The sequence below is a fragment of the Acinonyx jubatus genome, chromosome A3 (assembly GCF_027475565.1).
Source record: "Acinonyx jubatus isolate Ajub_Pintada_27869175 chromosome A3, VMU_Ajub_asm_v1.0, whole genome shotgun sequence".
Lineage (NCBI taxonomy): Eukaryota > Metazoa > Chordata > Mammalia > Carnivora > Felidae > Acinonyx > Acinonyx jubatus.
Window position 1 is genome coordinate 24,234,676 of NC_069388.1, and position 17,004 is coordinate 24,251,679.

The following is a 17,004-nucleotide window of genomic DNA, read 5'->3' on the forward strand; positions in this document are numbered from 1 at the left end:
GGGACATTAGAGACTGGGATTTGCAGAGCTCCTGATCCCCACCCCAAGGATAGCCAGGTCTGTGGGCTGAAGCCAAGAGACACCACATCTGAGAGCATTAATTCATTCCATAAATATTGAGTGCCTTCTGTGTGCCAGGCACTGAGCAAGACATTGGGAATACAGCACTGGGCAAAAACAAATATATTCCTGACACTCCTGGAAATAGTGGGACAGTCAGACACATAACCAGAGGATTTCAACATAATGATATATAGTTGCACACACCCTTAATTTGAGTCTGAGGGCTCCTCCAAGGGGAGAAGCCTGTTTATGGGTGGGCACAGCCAGCTCCTGGGACTCTCATAGGCCACCTCACCACCCCTGACACAGCATTGTAGCATGAGAATGATTGAGGTGGGGGGTGCTGGGGGAGCCCTATTCCCAGCTCTTCAAGAAATACCCCAGCTCTGTACTCAATGCCAAGCAGTGACGTCAATGCAGACCCAAGGGACATTTACAAATCTGAGAGGGCCTAAAAGGAGTTAGGGAGGTGGGGAGATACCAGGATAGGGTGGAGCAGTGGGAGGGGTCTTCCCAGAACTGCATTATTCTGTCTCCTCCCGTCCCCACCAATGGGCATCTTCAGGATCTGGACCCCAATCCCCCCCCCCCCGGCCCCCCGCAGCCTCCAAATTAATTCAGAGTCTAAGTGCTGGACTCTGGAATGAGGGCAATCGAGAGGACCCCTCAACCAATGGGCCGTCTCCTTCCCTCTCCACCACTCTCCGCCCTCCAAGCTGGAGATCTAAGTGTCTACAAAAGCAAACACTCAAAGGGCAGGTTCAAAGGGCAGGCAATGTGGCTGGCCACGGGGCCTTGCCTGTCTCTGCCTATTATTTAGGGTGCCCCACAGCCTCCCCAGAGCCCTAGGCTGGCGCCTGGGCTGAGAGAAGGCCTGTCTGGCAATTATTTGCCCACTGTGGTCTTGAGTGGAATGGGCATCTGTGGGGGACCCTCCGGGCAGCGCTGTTAGTTGTTTGTATATTCAGCCTGATTTTTTTTTTAACATATGTAGGCAAATACTTGTGGGTTTTTTTTTTCTCATTTAAACAAATAATGACATACTAGACACACTGTTCTGCATGTTGCTTTCTTTTTTCTTCACTTAACGTGTTATCCTGAAGATTGACCATTCTGTATCAATAGATAAACACCTCCCCCGCCCTTTTTTTAAGTATGCTTCACAACACAGTGTGGGGCTTGAACTCAAGACCCTGAGATCAAGACCCGAGCTGAGATCAGCGGTCTGGCACTTAACCAACTGAGCCACCCAGATGCCCCCATACCTCCCTTTGAAAAAGCAGCGGCCTCTCAGTAATCCACCATTTGGACTGTCCATTATTTATTTAACAAGTCTGCTAAAGGTCATTTAGACTGTTTCTAATCTTTTGCTCTTACCGTGTGCTTACATCTTTGGGATAAATTTCTAAGAAGTGGAACTGTTTGGTCAAAAGGCAAGTGTGTTTATAATCTTGTTGCCCACGAAAGTTGGGCCAATGTATCACAGTGAAAGCAACGTATGAGGGGCCTGCTTCCCCATAACCTCACCAAAAGATAACCAACAGTTAACACACTTTTTAATTCCTGTCATTCTGATAGTAAATGTAAAAAGAAAATTGATCACACCCTCCCCTCATAAACCATATGGGGAACCTAGTTTCCACCTCCAGGTGGCACTAATAAGGAATCACCCCACCTGATTTTTAAAAATATTTTTCCCCAACTATATAATGATGAGGGGGTCAGTCCATCAAGATGACAAAGCAGTCCTGAATCCAAACGCACAAAACAATAGAGCTGCAAAATATGCAAAACGAAACTGACAGAACTGAAAGGAGAAATAAACAAATCCATAATTACAGTTGGGAGATTTTATTTTATGTTATTTTATTATTTAAAAAAATTTTTTAATGTTTATTTTTGAGAGAGAGACAGAGAGACAGAGCTTGAGCAGGGGATGGGCAGAGAGAGGGAGACACAGAATCTGAAGCAGGCTCCAGGCTCTGAGCTGTCAGCACAGAGCCGGATGCAGGGCTTGAACTTGTGAACTGCAAGACCACGACCTGAGCTAAAGTTGGACGCTTAACCAACGGAGCCACCCAGGCGCAGCAATTGGGAGATTTTAATATACCTCTTAACAATTGAAGGAACAAGTAGACAGAAAATCAGCAAGGACACAGAAGACCTCAGCAGCATCACCAACCACAATATCTACTTGACGCCTATAGAATACTGCACCTAACAGTAGAACACACATTCATTTCCAGTGCCCAAAGAACACATACCATGATTGACTACATTCTCAGTCATAAAACAAATCTTAACAAATTTAAAATAACTGAAATCCTATAGAATGTGTTCTGATCACGATGCAATCAAACTTAGAAATCAATAACAGAAAGATAATAGGAAGGTATCCAAACATTTAGAAATTAAATAACAGGCTTGTAAATAGTCCTTATGTCAAAGAGGAAGTCTCAAGTTAAATTAAAAAACAAGTAAAAATAGAACTGAATGAAAATAAAAGTATAACATGTTAGAATTTGTGCTAACACACTGCTGAGAGGGAAATTTATAGCACTAAATGCTATATAAATGCATATACTAGAAAGGAAGAAAAGTCTCAAATCAATAATCTAAACTCCTACGTCAAGAACATAAAAGAAGAAGAGCAAAATAAATCCGAGGCAAGTAGAAGGAAGGAAATAATAAAGAGCAGAAATGAGTTGAAAACAGGAAATAGAGAAGTTCAATGAAACCAAGAGTCAGTTCTTTGAAAAGATTCATAAAATTGACAAACCTCTAGGAAGGCAGACAAAGAAAAAAGAGAGAAAAGACACAAATTACCAATATCAGGAATGAAACAGCGATATCACTACAGACCATACAGACATCAAGAGCATAATAAGGGAATTCTACAAATAACACTATATTTGTAAATTCAGCTTCAACAAGATGGCTCACTCTTCAAAAAACACAAACTACCACATTCATTCAATGTAGGTCATTTGAATAGCCCTATAGCTATTAAGAAAATTAAATTCATAACTTAAAAACTCTCAAGAAAGAACTTTCCAGGACTAGATGGTTTCATTGAAGAATTCTATCAAAGTTTTAAAGAAGAATTAAAATCAATTCTACCCAATCTCTTCCAGAAAATCAAAGACTAGGGAATACTTCCCAATTCATTTTATGCGGACTTCAAGCTGTATTACAAAGCTGTAATCATCAAGACAGTATGGTACTGGCACAAGAACAGATACTCAGATAAATGGAACAGAATAGAGAACCTGTAAATGGACCCACAAACATATGGCCAACTAATCTTTGACAAAGCAGGAAAGAATATTCAGTGGAATAGACAGTCTCTTCAGCAAATGTTGCTGGGAAAACTGGACAGCGACATGCAGAAAAATGAACCTGGACCACTTTCTTACACATTACACAAAAATAAACTCAAAATGGATGAAAGACCTAAATATAAGACAGGAAGCCCAATTCATTTTATGAAACTATATTATCCTGATGCCAAAATTAGACAAAGTCAGTACAAAGAAAAGTACAGCCCAATATCCTTCATGAATATAAATGTAAAATTCCTTTTTTTTTTTTTTTGGCAAAATCTTAACAAACTATTAGCAAATATAATTCAGCAATAATTGTAAAGAATTGTACACCATGATCAAGTTGGACTTATTTCAAGGGTACAAAGCTGATTTGATATTTTTATACCAATCAATGTAATCTACCACATTAACAATCTAAAGAAGAAAAACCTCATGATATTAATTAATATCAGAAAAAGCACAAGACAGAACTCATCATCTGTTCAATTTAAAAACAAAAAAACAGGGGCGCCTGGGTGGCTTAGTTGGTTGAGCATCCATCTTAGGCTCAGGTCATGATCTCATGGTTCGTGGGTTCAAGTCCCACAGTGGGCTGTGTGCTGACAGCTCAGAGCCTGGAGCCTGCTTCTGATTCTGTGTCTCCCTCTCTTTCTGCTGCTTCCTTGCTCACACTCCATCTGTCTGTATCTGTCTCAAAAAAACAAAAAACAAAAACAGAAATAGGAATACAGTGGAATGTTCTCAACCTGATAAAAATCATCTACAAAAAAACCTGTGGCCAACATACTTAATGGGGAAAGACTGAAATGAATACTTTCTGCCTAAAATCAGGACCAAAACAAGGATGTCTGGTCTTACCATTTTTCTTCAACACAGTGCTGGAAGTTGTAGCAGTACAATAAGGCAAGAAAAGGAAATAAAAGGCACACAGACCAGAAAGAAATAATAAAACTGTCCCTATTTGCAGGTGACATGATTGGCTACACAGAAAATTCCAAAGAATCAACAACAACCACCAAAAAACCCCCAAGTTTGTATAATATGTGAGTTCAGCAAGGATAATCTTGTATCCACAAGATATATAAGAAACACACAATATCAATTGTATTTCTATATATTAGCACTGAACACATGGACACCAAAATTAAAAACGCTATATCATTCAGCAGCAGGAGGAGGAGGAGAGAAGGTAGAAGAAAAAGAAAAACAAGAAAGAAATACTTAGGTATAAATCTAACACCACAGGTACACCTTCCTAATGAAGGAAATCAAAGAAGATCTAAATAAATGAAGAAACATACTGTGTTCATGGACTGGAAGAATCAACATAGTAAAGGTGTAAATTCTCAAGTCGATATACAGTTTAATGCAATTCCTATCAAAATCTCTGCAAGAAATTTTTAGATATGGACAAGATTATTCTAAAATTTATATGGAAAGACAAAGAAACTAGAATAACTAAAACAAATTTGAAAAAGAAAAGTAAAGTTAGAGGAATCAGTTTAGAGGAATACGATTTCAAAACGTATTGTAGAGTTATAGAAATCAAGACTGTAGTACTGGCAGAGGGACAGACACATAGATCAGTGGAACAGAATAGGGAACTTAGAAATAGATGGAAATAAATGTGCCCAATTTTTGACAAAAGTGCAGAAACAGGGGCGCCTGGGTGGCTCAGTCGGTTAAGCGGCCGACTTCGGCTCAGGTCATGATCTCGCAGTTCGTGAGTTCGAACCCTGCGTTGGGCTCTGTGCTAACAGCTCAGAGCCTGGAGCCTGTTTCGGATTCTGTGTCTCCCTCTCTCTCTGACCCTCTCCCATTCATGCTCTGTCTCTGCTGTCTCAAAAATAAACAAACATTAGAAAAAAAAATTTTTTTAAAAGTGCAAAAACAATTCAGTGGAGGAAAGGTAACCTGCTCAACAAATAGAACAACCAAAACCCACTGAACACTCAGGGGCAAAGAATACACCCCAAAAAACAAAACTAGGGGTGCCTAGATGGCTCAGTCGGTTAAGTGTCCAACTCTTAATTTCAGCTGAGGTCATGATCTCATGGTTCATGAGTTAGAGCCCTGCCTTGGGCTCTGTGCTGGCGGCAGAACCTGCTTGGGATTTTTTTTTCCTCTCTCTCTCTCAAAATAAATAAATAAACATTAAAAAAAATCAAACTAAATTGCACACCTTATACCAAATTAGCCCAAATGGATCACGGACTTAATGTAAACATAAAACTTTTAGAAAACATCATAGGAGACTATCTTTGAGATCTTGGGCAATGGCAAAGAGTTCTTAGACTTAACACTGAAAGCATGATCCATAAAAGGAAAAATTGATATATAGGATTATATCAAAATTTAAAAATTTTGCTTTGTGAAAGACCCTGTTAAGAGGATAAAAAGACAAACTACGACTAGGAGAATATATCTATAAACCACATATATGACATAGGGCTAGTATCGAGAACATACAAAGAACTCTCAAAACTCAACAACAAAAAACCCCCAAACAATCCAATTAGAAAATGGGCAAAAACAGGGGCACCTGCATGGCCTAGTTGGTTAAGCATCAACTTCAGCTCAGGTCATAATTTCAAAGTTTGTGGGTTTGAGCCCTGCATCGGGCTCTGTGCTGACAGCTTAGAGCCCGGAGCCTGCTTTGGATTCTGTGTCTCCCTCTCTCTCTGCCTCTCTCCCACTCATGCTTTGTCTCTCTTTCTCTCAAAAATAAATAAACATTAAAATTTTTTTTTAGAAAAGAAAATGGGCAAAAACCAAGAAAGAGATATTTCACTAAAGAGGATATGCAAATGGAAAAGATACATATGAAAAAATGTTCAACATCACTAGCCATCAAGGAAATGCAAATTAAAACCACAGTGAGATAATATTATACACCTATCAGAATGGCTAAAATAAAAAATAGTGACAATACCAAATGTTCACACGGATGCAGAGGAACTACATCACTCATACTTTGCTGGTGGGCATGTAGTATAATGGTACACTCTCCTGGAAAACAGTTTGGCAGTTTATTCTTATAAAACTAAACATGCAATTACCATACAATCAAGCAATTCCATTTCTTTTTTTAAGATTTTATTTTTAAGTAATCTCTTGGGCTTGAACTCACAACCCCAAGATCAAGAGTTGCATGCTCCCTGTACCAACTAAGCCAGCCAAGTGCCCCCCAGCAATTCCCCTTCTGAGCATTTATTCCTGAAAAATTAAAACTTATGTTCACATAAAAACCTGTACATGGGTATTCATAGCAACTGTATTTGCAATAGTCAAAAACTGGAGGGATGCCTGGGTGGCTCAGTTGGTTGAGTGTTGGACTCGATGTTAGCTGGGGTCATGATCTCACCATTTATGGGCTCTGACCCCATGTCCAGCTTGGCACGGACAGTGCCAAGCCTGCCTGGGATTCCCTCTCTTTCTCTCTGCCCCTTCCTGGCTTGTGCATGCTTGCACTCTCTCTCTCTCTCTCTCAAAAACAAAAACAAAAACAAAAAACAAAAACAAACAAAAAACCTGGAAATAACCCAGAGGTCTTTTTTTTTTTTTTTTTTGAAAAATGTCTTCAGGTTTATTTATTTTGAGAGAAAGAGAAAGCACAAACAGGGTAGAGGCAGAGAGAGTAGGGAGAGAGAGAATCCCAAGCAGGCTCTGTGCTGACAGTGCAAAGCCCGATGTGGGGCTTGAACTCACGAGCTGTGAGATCATGATCTGAGCAGAAATCAAGAGTTGCACACTTAACTGACTGAGCCACCCAGGAGCCCCAATCCAGACGTCTTTCAATGGGTGACTCGTTAAACCAGCTAGTGCATCCATACCAAGGAATACCACTCAGCAAAAAAAAGGAATGAACTATTGATAAAGGCAGTAACCTGGATGAATCTCCAAAGAATTAAGCTGAATGGGAAAGGCCACCCAAATAGGTTATATAGTGTAGGATTCCATTTATATAGCATTCTTGAAATGACAAAATTATAGAAATGGACTATAGATTAGTGGTTGGGGGAATAGAAGCAGGAGAGAGGTGGATGTGGCTATAGAGGGGCAACATGAAGGATTCTTGTGGTGATTGAAATGCTTTGTACCTGGGCTCCTGGGTGGCTCAGTTGGTTAAGAGTCTGATTCTTAATTTCGGCTCAGAAATGATCTCGAGAGCCCCACATTGGGCTTCATGCTGGCAGTGGGAACCTGCTTGGGATTCACTCTCCCTCTCTCTCTTCTCTCAAAATAAATAAATAAACTTAAAAAAAAAAAGTTCTGTATCTTGACTGTATCAATGACAATATCCTGGTTGTGATTTTGTACAGTTTTGCAAGATGTCATCATTGGGGTAAACAGGGTAAAGGGACCATGGGATCTCTTTGTATTATTTCTTACAACTGCATATGAATCTACAACTATCTCAAAATAAAAAGTTCATTAAAAAATAAAAATAAAAAATAAATTAAAAGTTCACTTAAAAAAGGGTAATGCTAGGGACACCTGGATGGCTCAGTTGGTTAAGCGTCTGACTGCCTTAGGTCATGATCTCATGGCTTAAGGGTTCAGGCCCCATGTCAGGCTCTGTGTTGACAGCTGGGAGACTGGAGCCTGCTTTGGACTCTGGGTCTCCTTCTCTCTCTCTGCCCCTCCTCTGCTCATACTCTCTCTCTCTCTCTCTCAAAAATAAAAAAATAAAAGGGATAATGCTTATGGTTAGAGAGTGTATGGCCAAGTTTTTTCACTCAATAAATTAGAATATATTTTTCTTAACTTAAATTTTTAAAGTATTTTTTAAAAGTTTTTATTTATTTATTTTGAGAGACAGAGAGAGCCCAAGCGGGGGAGGGGCAGAGAGAGAGGAAGAATCCCAAACAGGATCTGCTCTGTCAGTGCAGAGTCCAATGTGGGGCTTGAACTCACAAACTGTGAGATCATGACCTGAGCTGAAATCAAGAGTCAGTTGCTTAACTGACAGCCATCCAGGTGCTCCAGAAAATATTTGAAATATTATAATTATACCCAGTTTTGGAGAGTATCAAAAATAGGAACCAAATTTCCGGAGGGCAATTTGGCAAGTTGGATCAAGACTTTGACAAATATTGATATTCCTTAAGCAAGCAATTCTATTTCTGTGAGTTTATCTGAAGCCATAATGTATCAGAGGTGGGACACATTAATGTCTTATTTGTAACAGGGAAACTGAAACAATAGAGGCTTGGTTACATAAATTGTGATATATCCATAGGGTGGAATATTCTATAATATGAGAAACTGCATAATTAGGAATTAGGAACAGATTCTGGAGTCTGACCACCTGGGTTGAAATTCTAGTTTACTGTGTAACAAGGGCAAGTTACTTAACCTCTCTGTGCCAGTTTCCTCATTTGCAATATGAGGAAAACCTACTTCTTAATGGTGTTATGAGGATTAAATGAGCTACTATTTACAAAGGACTTTGAATACAACCAAGCATAAATTGAGAGTATTATGAAGCTAGCTCATGTGATAATTTTAGGTAGAAAAAAAGAGGCAGAAGAAAGTCAATACAGGGGTGTCTGGGTGGCTCAGTCAGTTAAGACTCCAACTCTTGAGTTCAGGCCCCAACTTGGGCTCCATGCTGGGCATGGAGCCTACTTAAAAAAAAAAAAAAGGAAAGCATATACAATATGATTTCAGATATAGAAAACGTGTATATGTAATGAACAGAGACCAGGAGGAAATTTACCAAAATGGTAAGTCATAATCTCTGAATAGTCATCTCTCTGAATTAGTTTCTTTTTTATACTTTACTATCTTTTTTACATTCCATATAATGTATCTGTTTAACAGAAAAAAGTTACTAATTTTCCAACGTGGGAAAATGGACTCCTAAGTGCTTTGTAACCTCTCAAGTGATGTATCCGTGTGAAGGTAAAATGCTTTCTGATTCCCAGGAACCCTCTAAGTTGAGACTCTCATTCTCATTTTACAGTAGAGGAAAAGGAGGCTCAGAAAGGTGATATGCCTCCCCCAGGTTCATAGCAGGAGTGTCAATAATGAAGTGTGAGACTTGATAGGCAAAGTTGAGACAGGGACAGGTGGAAGTTATCACCACCAGAGAAGTATGAATATGAAAGAGGAATGGAAATCACTTCTGAAGAAACAAACTGGAAAATAAAGTATCTGACACTATAATGCACAGAATCAGATAGACTGTCAGAAACTCTCCATGGGATGTTCTCTCTAGGTTCATTATGGAGCAGGAACCTTTTATCCCAATGGGACAGAAATTTCAACAATATATCATTTTCATCTACTAAATTAGCAAGAAACACACACACACACACACACACACACACACACACACACACACACTCCCTAACCCCTGAAGTGTGGGAGCAAGTAGAAAAAAAACAATGAAGGCCAGTCATTCTAAAGGGGCTAAAATCCCCCCTAAAGTAATCCTCACCTAGTCCATTCCCCCATCCCCCTTGAGCTGGGACAGTGCATACAAAGACGTAGAGTTATCTAAAAAGGAAGAAAAATCTCGCTCCCCCTGTACTCAGATTGTGCCTCTTGCTCTTTTATAGCCGGAAGATACTCCTCCTCCCCCAAAAGGGTGGGACAATGTCGAGCCTCTAAAAACCTCACCAACTGTCTCTGATAAAGTCCTCACCCCAATGCAAAAGTATATTAGAAAAGCCCATAAGGCCAGTAAACTCCAGCTTTTTCCCGTTGTCAGGCAAAATGGGCAACGCGGCCATGAAGGCCTGATCTTTCCAATAGTAAAAGAATTGCAAAAATCAGTTCGGCTGTAGGTCCATCACAGCCCTTTTACAATTGGTATTTTAGAAAATATTCATGGTGCTCATTCCATGTGTGCCTGGGACTAGGGCTCTCTTAAGAACATCATTCAGACCCCAGCCCAGTATGCTGTCTGTGCCCAAGAGTTTCACGATGCTTGCGTGACTGGTGCTATGCAGAACATTGCCGCTGCTGTTCCGGTGTCTTTTAAACAACTGTCTGACACAGGGCAGTATTCCCAACCAAGGCAGCGAGCCCAGCTTCGTCATTGTCAGCAAAGTAATGCACTGAAATAGTGTGGTGGATTTTACAGAGGGCATCCCTAATGTAGGGAACTCTTAACTCTCTGTTTCTTCCTATACACTCTGGTTACTCTAACTATATGTGAAGGCTTCTCCCTCATTCATTTCTTGGATTAATAACTATCATGATTAGAGCCAATTGTCTCTGGCTAGTCTACCTCGGGATAGAGATTTTAAGAAATATTCCCCAACAACTGCCAAAACTCCTTTTGTTTCAGGGAACTTCCCTGTTTTCCCTGTCTTCTCAATGTGGACTGCCTAATTCCACTAGTGGAAAACAAAAACAAAACAAAACAAATAATACAAAACAAAACAAAAATCGGTATCTGCTCATCTATCTGAGCTGACTGGCTTTAGGATCACGTGAACTCTTTGCACTCTGTGCCTCTGTCTGCCTTGCCTTCAGGCCTTCAAGGCCTTCAAGGCCTTTCTGCCTTCTCTCCCCTTCTCTGGTTTCTGTACAGTCTGCGCCTGCAGCCTGCATATCTGACTCTTCAAAGCCTCAGACAGCACTCCTTCACCCCACGCTGTCCAAAGTCAAAAACAACAACAACAACAACAACAACAATAACAACAACAACAAAAACCCACCTCCTTAAACTTTAAGTTTCCCCACTGGTTCCATGGAGAAAATTAACAATGGTAAACTTTTAAGAAAACACAGATAAAATATTATTAAGATAGGCATGTCTTTTAAATTATAAAACTTTATTCTACTAAAGTTGAGATGAATAAAATTTTGAAAGTACACTGGCATAAGGTTAAAATTCTGCTTTTCTCTCTGTTCAACAAGACAAAGTTTTCTTGGACTGTTCTGCTCTTGATAAGCAATGTAAACAAAGGTCTTTTTCCTCTTTTGTCTGTGGGAAAACCAAGGCTTTAGGTTTCATCTTCATCAGGTCTTTGATTGCTTAGGTAAAACTTCTCAATGTTAAAGGAACTAGGTTTTGCTAACAACCATATAATGTTATACATTCGCCTTTAGGATCTTTTATTGCCACATTGGTTAAATAAATACATAAAGTTTTAAGATTTGTAATGACCTGTAATCCTATTTAGGATGTGCTTAATAACTTCCTAAGGTTTTAACAAACTTCCCAGGATTTAAATGGTAAATGAAACATATTCGGTGTTTATACTAATTTAAGTTTGTTGGTTCTGTCTTTAAAGCTATCAGCATTAAATATAAAACTTTATTACTACTAAGGTTTACTAAAGGTCAAATAAGTTCCTGTTATCTCTGTTCCAATTTGTTAGCAAAAGAGTGACTTAAAGTAATGGTTAACTTTGTTTGCCTCATAGTTTCCATGGGTAATTGTTAAGATAGCTTTCAGTGTCTTTGGTAACCTAAAACTTTAACACTTTGCTTAAATGATAAATTGAATTATCAACTTATTAATAAATTAAATGATAAAAATAATTAAGTTCTTTGGACATTTTAGACCTTTTCCAAATCAGATGGAATGATGAAGCACTGCTTACTGGACATAGGTTTATGCTTCTAACTTCTTTTGGCAACAAAAACTAAGAATATTTAAATCCAAGCTTGGGGTGCCTGGGTGGCTCAGTCGGTTGAGTGTCCGACTTCAGCTCAGATCATGATCTCGTGGTCTGTGAGTTTGAGCCCCGCATTGGGCTCTGTGCAGACAGCTCAGAGCCTGGAGCCTGCTTCAGATTCTGTGTCTCCCTCTCTCTCTGCCCCTCCCCCGCTCATGCTCTGTCTCTCTCTCTCTGTCAAAAACAAATAAACATTAAAAAAAATTGTTTTAATCCATGTTTTATGCTTAATGGATTCATAAGTCTACCACCTAAAAATTTTTCTAATGTAACAGACAATTCACAATTGGTTAAATGTAATTAAAACTAAAAAAAGTAAAAATAAAAAAGCAACTCTGTATGTAGGAAAGTAAAAGGCAAGAAAGATATAAGAAATGGAAATATATTCTTGTTAAAGGTAAAAGAAAGTAATTTTGTCCTAAATGAGACTGGTTATTTGGAGAAAAATGGCTTGGGACAAAATCTAAATTCAAAGAAGTGTTGTAGAAGGTTCTTGAAGGAAAATCTTTAAAAAGGAATTTTATGTGTGGTCAAAACGGACTAAGGTTAAAATAAATGGATTTTAAAAGTATACAGGTTAAGATTAAAATGCCTCCTCCTTTGATCCAAAGACTGGGAAAATTATGGCAATTCTCTTGGTGTCAGCCTTCAAAATCCTCCACATTTGTGTTATTCCTGTTAAGCAGAGGCATGGATGCTTATGCCACATGAGGGATGGATAATATTTGAAGGGCTTTTACTAAGCTACATGGGAGTCATTTTACTAAACTCAGTCCATTGTATGCCCCAAATAGATATCCACACGGTTAAAACATATTTATGTGGGCATTGTTGAAAAAGGCTCGGGATGCTGTCCAGACACACCTTCGCAGTGTCTTTTCTTCCCACCTCTCTAACAATATAGAAGATCTAGATATTTTAGATATGGCATTGCACCAACAGCTACAATATGCAGAGGATCAGCTCAAAAATGAATGGGCTGATTCCTGGGTAATGTGGTGCAACCTAAATCCTTTCTCACTTATGGCTAGCACCCATCTAAAATTCTGGATAATTTTGGGAAGCGGAATGCTTTTACTGTGTCTCTTTTTATGTCTTTGCAGAATCACCCTCCAAGCCATCCAAAAGCAAAAGAACGACCAGGAGCTCGTCATGACGGTCCCGAACACGAAGCTAAAAGAACCAAGAAAAACAAAAAGGGGGAACTGTGGGGGATAAGCTTAGGAATCCCCCGGGCTTACACCAATGGGTGGACAAGGCTTAAACAAAGTCATAAAATGCTCAAACCTGAGTTTGGGCAAACCAGATTGGTACTCCAAGAATAGGGGGTGCAAAGGTACCCCGAAAATAGGGAGGCATAAATGTACCAGAAATAAGGAGGTGCAAAGGCACTCCAAAATAGAGGGGGGGGTGCAGAGCCCCCAGAATAGAGAGCGAGAGGCAAAGGCCTAAAACAGGAATGGCACAATGGTGCCCAATACATAGGAATATGAAATAAACAAGATTAGATATTCAGGGTAGAAGCACCCCCAATTTAGTACTATAGCAGAAAAGCTGCTTTCACAGGAGAATAGGGCCAGGTTAGGTAAATTGGTGAATTGGACTATGGACTGCTGCACTGCAGGCAAAGGAGCCCAGAGTGGAAATGGTTAACAAAAGAAAACGTGCCTTGTCAACCCTGAGCTTATTTCCCCTGTCTCTTCCTCTAAGATAAACAGTGGTGCCGCCTCATGTCCATCATAAACAACCTTCTTCCCTACTGCCTGGCACCCGGATTTTTTTTTGTATTAACCCAAACCCCTAACCCCAAATATCCTCAAGATCCCCTTTCCCTCATGTCCACAAGTTAATGTTCACAGATTCATTATTTCTTTGTGCACATCCATCGCCATGTTTGTAAGCCTTCTGATCCTAATAAAAACGGGGCAAGGACCTTTGTTTGGGCCTCTTGTCTTTTCCTGGACATTAGCCATTTCTTGCTTTAATCCTGCGTCTGCTCTTTTGCTGACCAAAAGAGAACTTTAGACTTAGAGTCTACGACAGATGCACTATTCAATAAGTGGTGCTGGGACAACTGCTTATTCATATGGGGAAAAAAATGAAACAGAATTTCTACCTCTTACTACATACATATTTGAATTATACAACTTTGGGAAGACAGTACAGGAGAGATTCTTTACGACCTTGGGACATATAGATTTCCTAGAACAAGACAAAAACTCCCACTAATCCGAAGGAAAAGAGAAAATTGATTACATTAAAACTAAGAATTTCTTACGTATCAAAAAATGACAGAGAGAGGGTGAGAAGACAAACCACAAACCCAGAGAAAGATACCTGCAACACATATGGTTAAAATGTGCAAAGAATTCCTGTTAATTGAAAAGAAAAAAACAGTCATCTTTTTTTAAAATGGCAAAGACATGAATGTAACTTTTACAGAGAAAGGATCATGATAAGATTCATATGAATAAATAACATATGAATAGGTGCTCACCCTCATTAGTAGTCACAGAAATACAAATTAAAACCACAATGAGAGATCATTTCGTACCTGCCAGGTTGGCAAAAAATAACAATATTATAATAGGATGTGCTGCTAAGGAGTTAGAACAAGAATTTTTATCTAAAGTTGGTGGGAGTACAGACTAATACAACCATTTTGAGAAACGGATTGATACTATCTAGTTAAGTTGGACATGAGCATATCTGAAGAATGTTAGAGCAGTATTATTTGTAGTAGAAAAAACTAGAACTCAATGCTCATCAACAATTCATTATTATTTTTAATGTTTATTTATTTATTTTATTATTTTTTTTTAATTTTTTTGTTAACGTTTATTTATTTTTGAGACAGGGAGAGACAGCATGAACGGGGAAGGGTCAGGGAGAGAGGGAGACACAGAATCTGAAACAGGCTCCAGGCTCTGAGCTGTCAGCACAGAGCCCGACGCGGGGCTGGAACTCACAGACCGCGAGATCATGACCTGAGCTGAAGTCGGACGCTTAATCGACTGAGCCACCCAGGCGCCCCTAATGTTTATTTATTTTTGAGAGAAAGACAGAATGTGAGCGAAGGAGGGGCAGAGAGAGGAAGACAGAATCCAAAGCAGGCTCTAGGCTCTGAGCTGTCAGCACAGAGCCCTGTGCGGGGCTTGAACTCACCAACCGCTAGATCATGACCTGAGTTGAAGTCAGATCCTCAACCGATTGAGCCACCCACGTGCCACACCCATCAACAATGATGAATTAGTAAATTGTGGTGTATTCATACAATGGATGATACAGAAAATAAATGGACCATAGTTACAGCATCTATGCGAAGGACTCAAACACAATGTTGAGAGAAAAGCAAGTTGCAGAAGAATATATACAGCATGATTTCACTTACACAAAGGCAAAAACAGTCAAAACTAAACAATGTGCTGTATAGGGATAATCACATAGGTAGTAAAACCCGTTACGAAAAGCAAAGGAATGATTAAGACAAAATTCATGGTAGTAATAACTCCAGGGGTGGGGAGCAGGGGCCTGTGATTGAGAAGGGAAACAGGTGGCTTTCAGGGCAAGGCAGTGTTTTATGGACACATGGACCAACTTGATAGAAGTGGTCACAACAGCCTTAAGTGTGGGTGAGATGGCACAGGCAGAAGGAACAGAGTAAGAGGAAAAAGGAACATCAGCCCTTGAGAGCACTAGAGAAGAAGGAAGTTGCTAAGGTCAGAGAAGGAACTAAGTGAACAAGAATAACTACTGGGAGGAGAGACAGGAAAGTGGAAACCGAGGGCATGTTGTGTGTCGCTGGGAGATGGGAATGCAGGCTGAGGCGCATCTGTTGGATTCAGCCAGGATCCCTGATGCCCTTAGCTGCAGAAATTTCAGCAGAGGCCTGGGGGTAGAGGCCACACACCTGAGAAATGAGTGGGAGGTGTGGAAGTGCAGATCCAGAAAGGGGCAACTCTGAAAAAGTTTGAGAAGGGGAGAAAGAAAATGGATGGCAGCTGGGGAATGGAGGGGGGGGGGGGTGGCGGGGTTCCTTGAAAGATGTTAAAGGGTTTTCAGGTGGCCAGTTAAAATCACAAGTAGATACATTTTCACACCCATCAGGTCAACACAAATTTGTTAGGCTGACAAGTGACGACAGAGATGTGGAAAAACAGGCCCTCTCAGATACTGCCAGTGGGAGGGTAAATGGTGAAACTACCTTGGAAAGCAATTTGGCAATATCTAGGAAAGTTACCAATGTGTCAGCCCATAAACTCCAGCTCTAGGTACATTTCTGCGCCAGAGACACCCACACATGTGCACTAAGAGACAAGTACAGAAACGTCCATTGCTCCATGTATGTATGCAATAGCAATAGACTGTATATAACTTGAGCAAATAGAACAGATAAATTAATCATGTATACAACGAAATAATATCCGGCAGCAAAAGCAAAAATAAATACATTTAAGCTATATACGTGACTTGTACAAACATAGTATTGACAGAAAAAAGCAAGTTGCAGAAGGCTAAGTACAGTATGGTACCATTTATATAAAAGTCAAATACAGAAAATTCTATGAAATGTTTGATTTACACATATGTAGTTAAAGTACTAAAATGCATACAAATTTACCTAAACTAAGGATAGTGGTTACCTGGAGGGGAGCAGGGTGGAAGATCTGGGGTGTGCTAGGTACTTGACATATTGCAACTTTACGTATAATCCATGTGGTATCATTTGGCCCATTTTACTAAAGAGAAAATTGCGGCTCAGGTAAGTGAACTGGTTAGAACGGCAGTTCCATTCAGTTTTGACTTCGGATTTCCAAGCTGAACGAATGAAAGAAAGAACGGCCTCAGGTTTGCTCTCAGGCCTCTCCCTGAGCTCCCTTCCAAACCCAGCGTGGACAAAAAACGGTTTTTCTCCCTAGCAGGGATCGAAGTCTGTTCCGGTCCCGGCCCCGCCCCCTTGCGTTGGGCCCCGCCCC

The 17,004-nt window shown here is 40.0% G+C and overlaps 1 long non-coding RNA gene across 1 annotated transcript in view; it reads right to left on the minus strand.

Moving 5' to 3' along the window:
* The window catches only part of LOC113602594 (uncharacterized), a 43,687-nt gene extending 26,686 nt beyond the window's left edge, over window positions 1-17,001 (minus strand). The window contains exon 1 of the long non-coding RNA XR_003424080.2: window positions 16,672-17,001. This is a non-coding gene — a long non-coding RNA (uncharacterized LOC113602594). The remainder of the gene's footprint in view (window positions 1-16,671) is intronic.
* Between the last annotated feature and the right edge of the window lie 3 nt (window positions 17,002-17,004).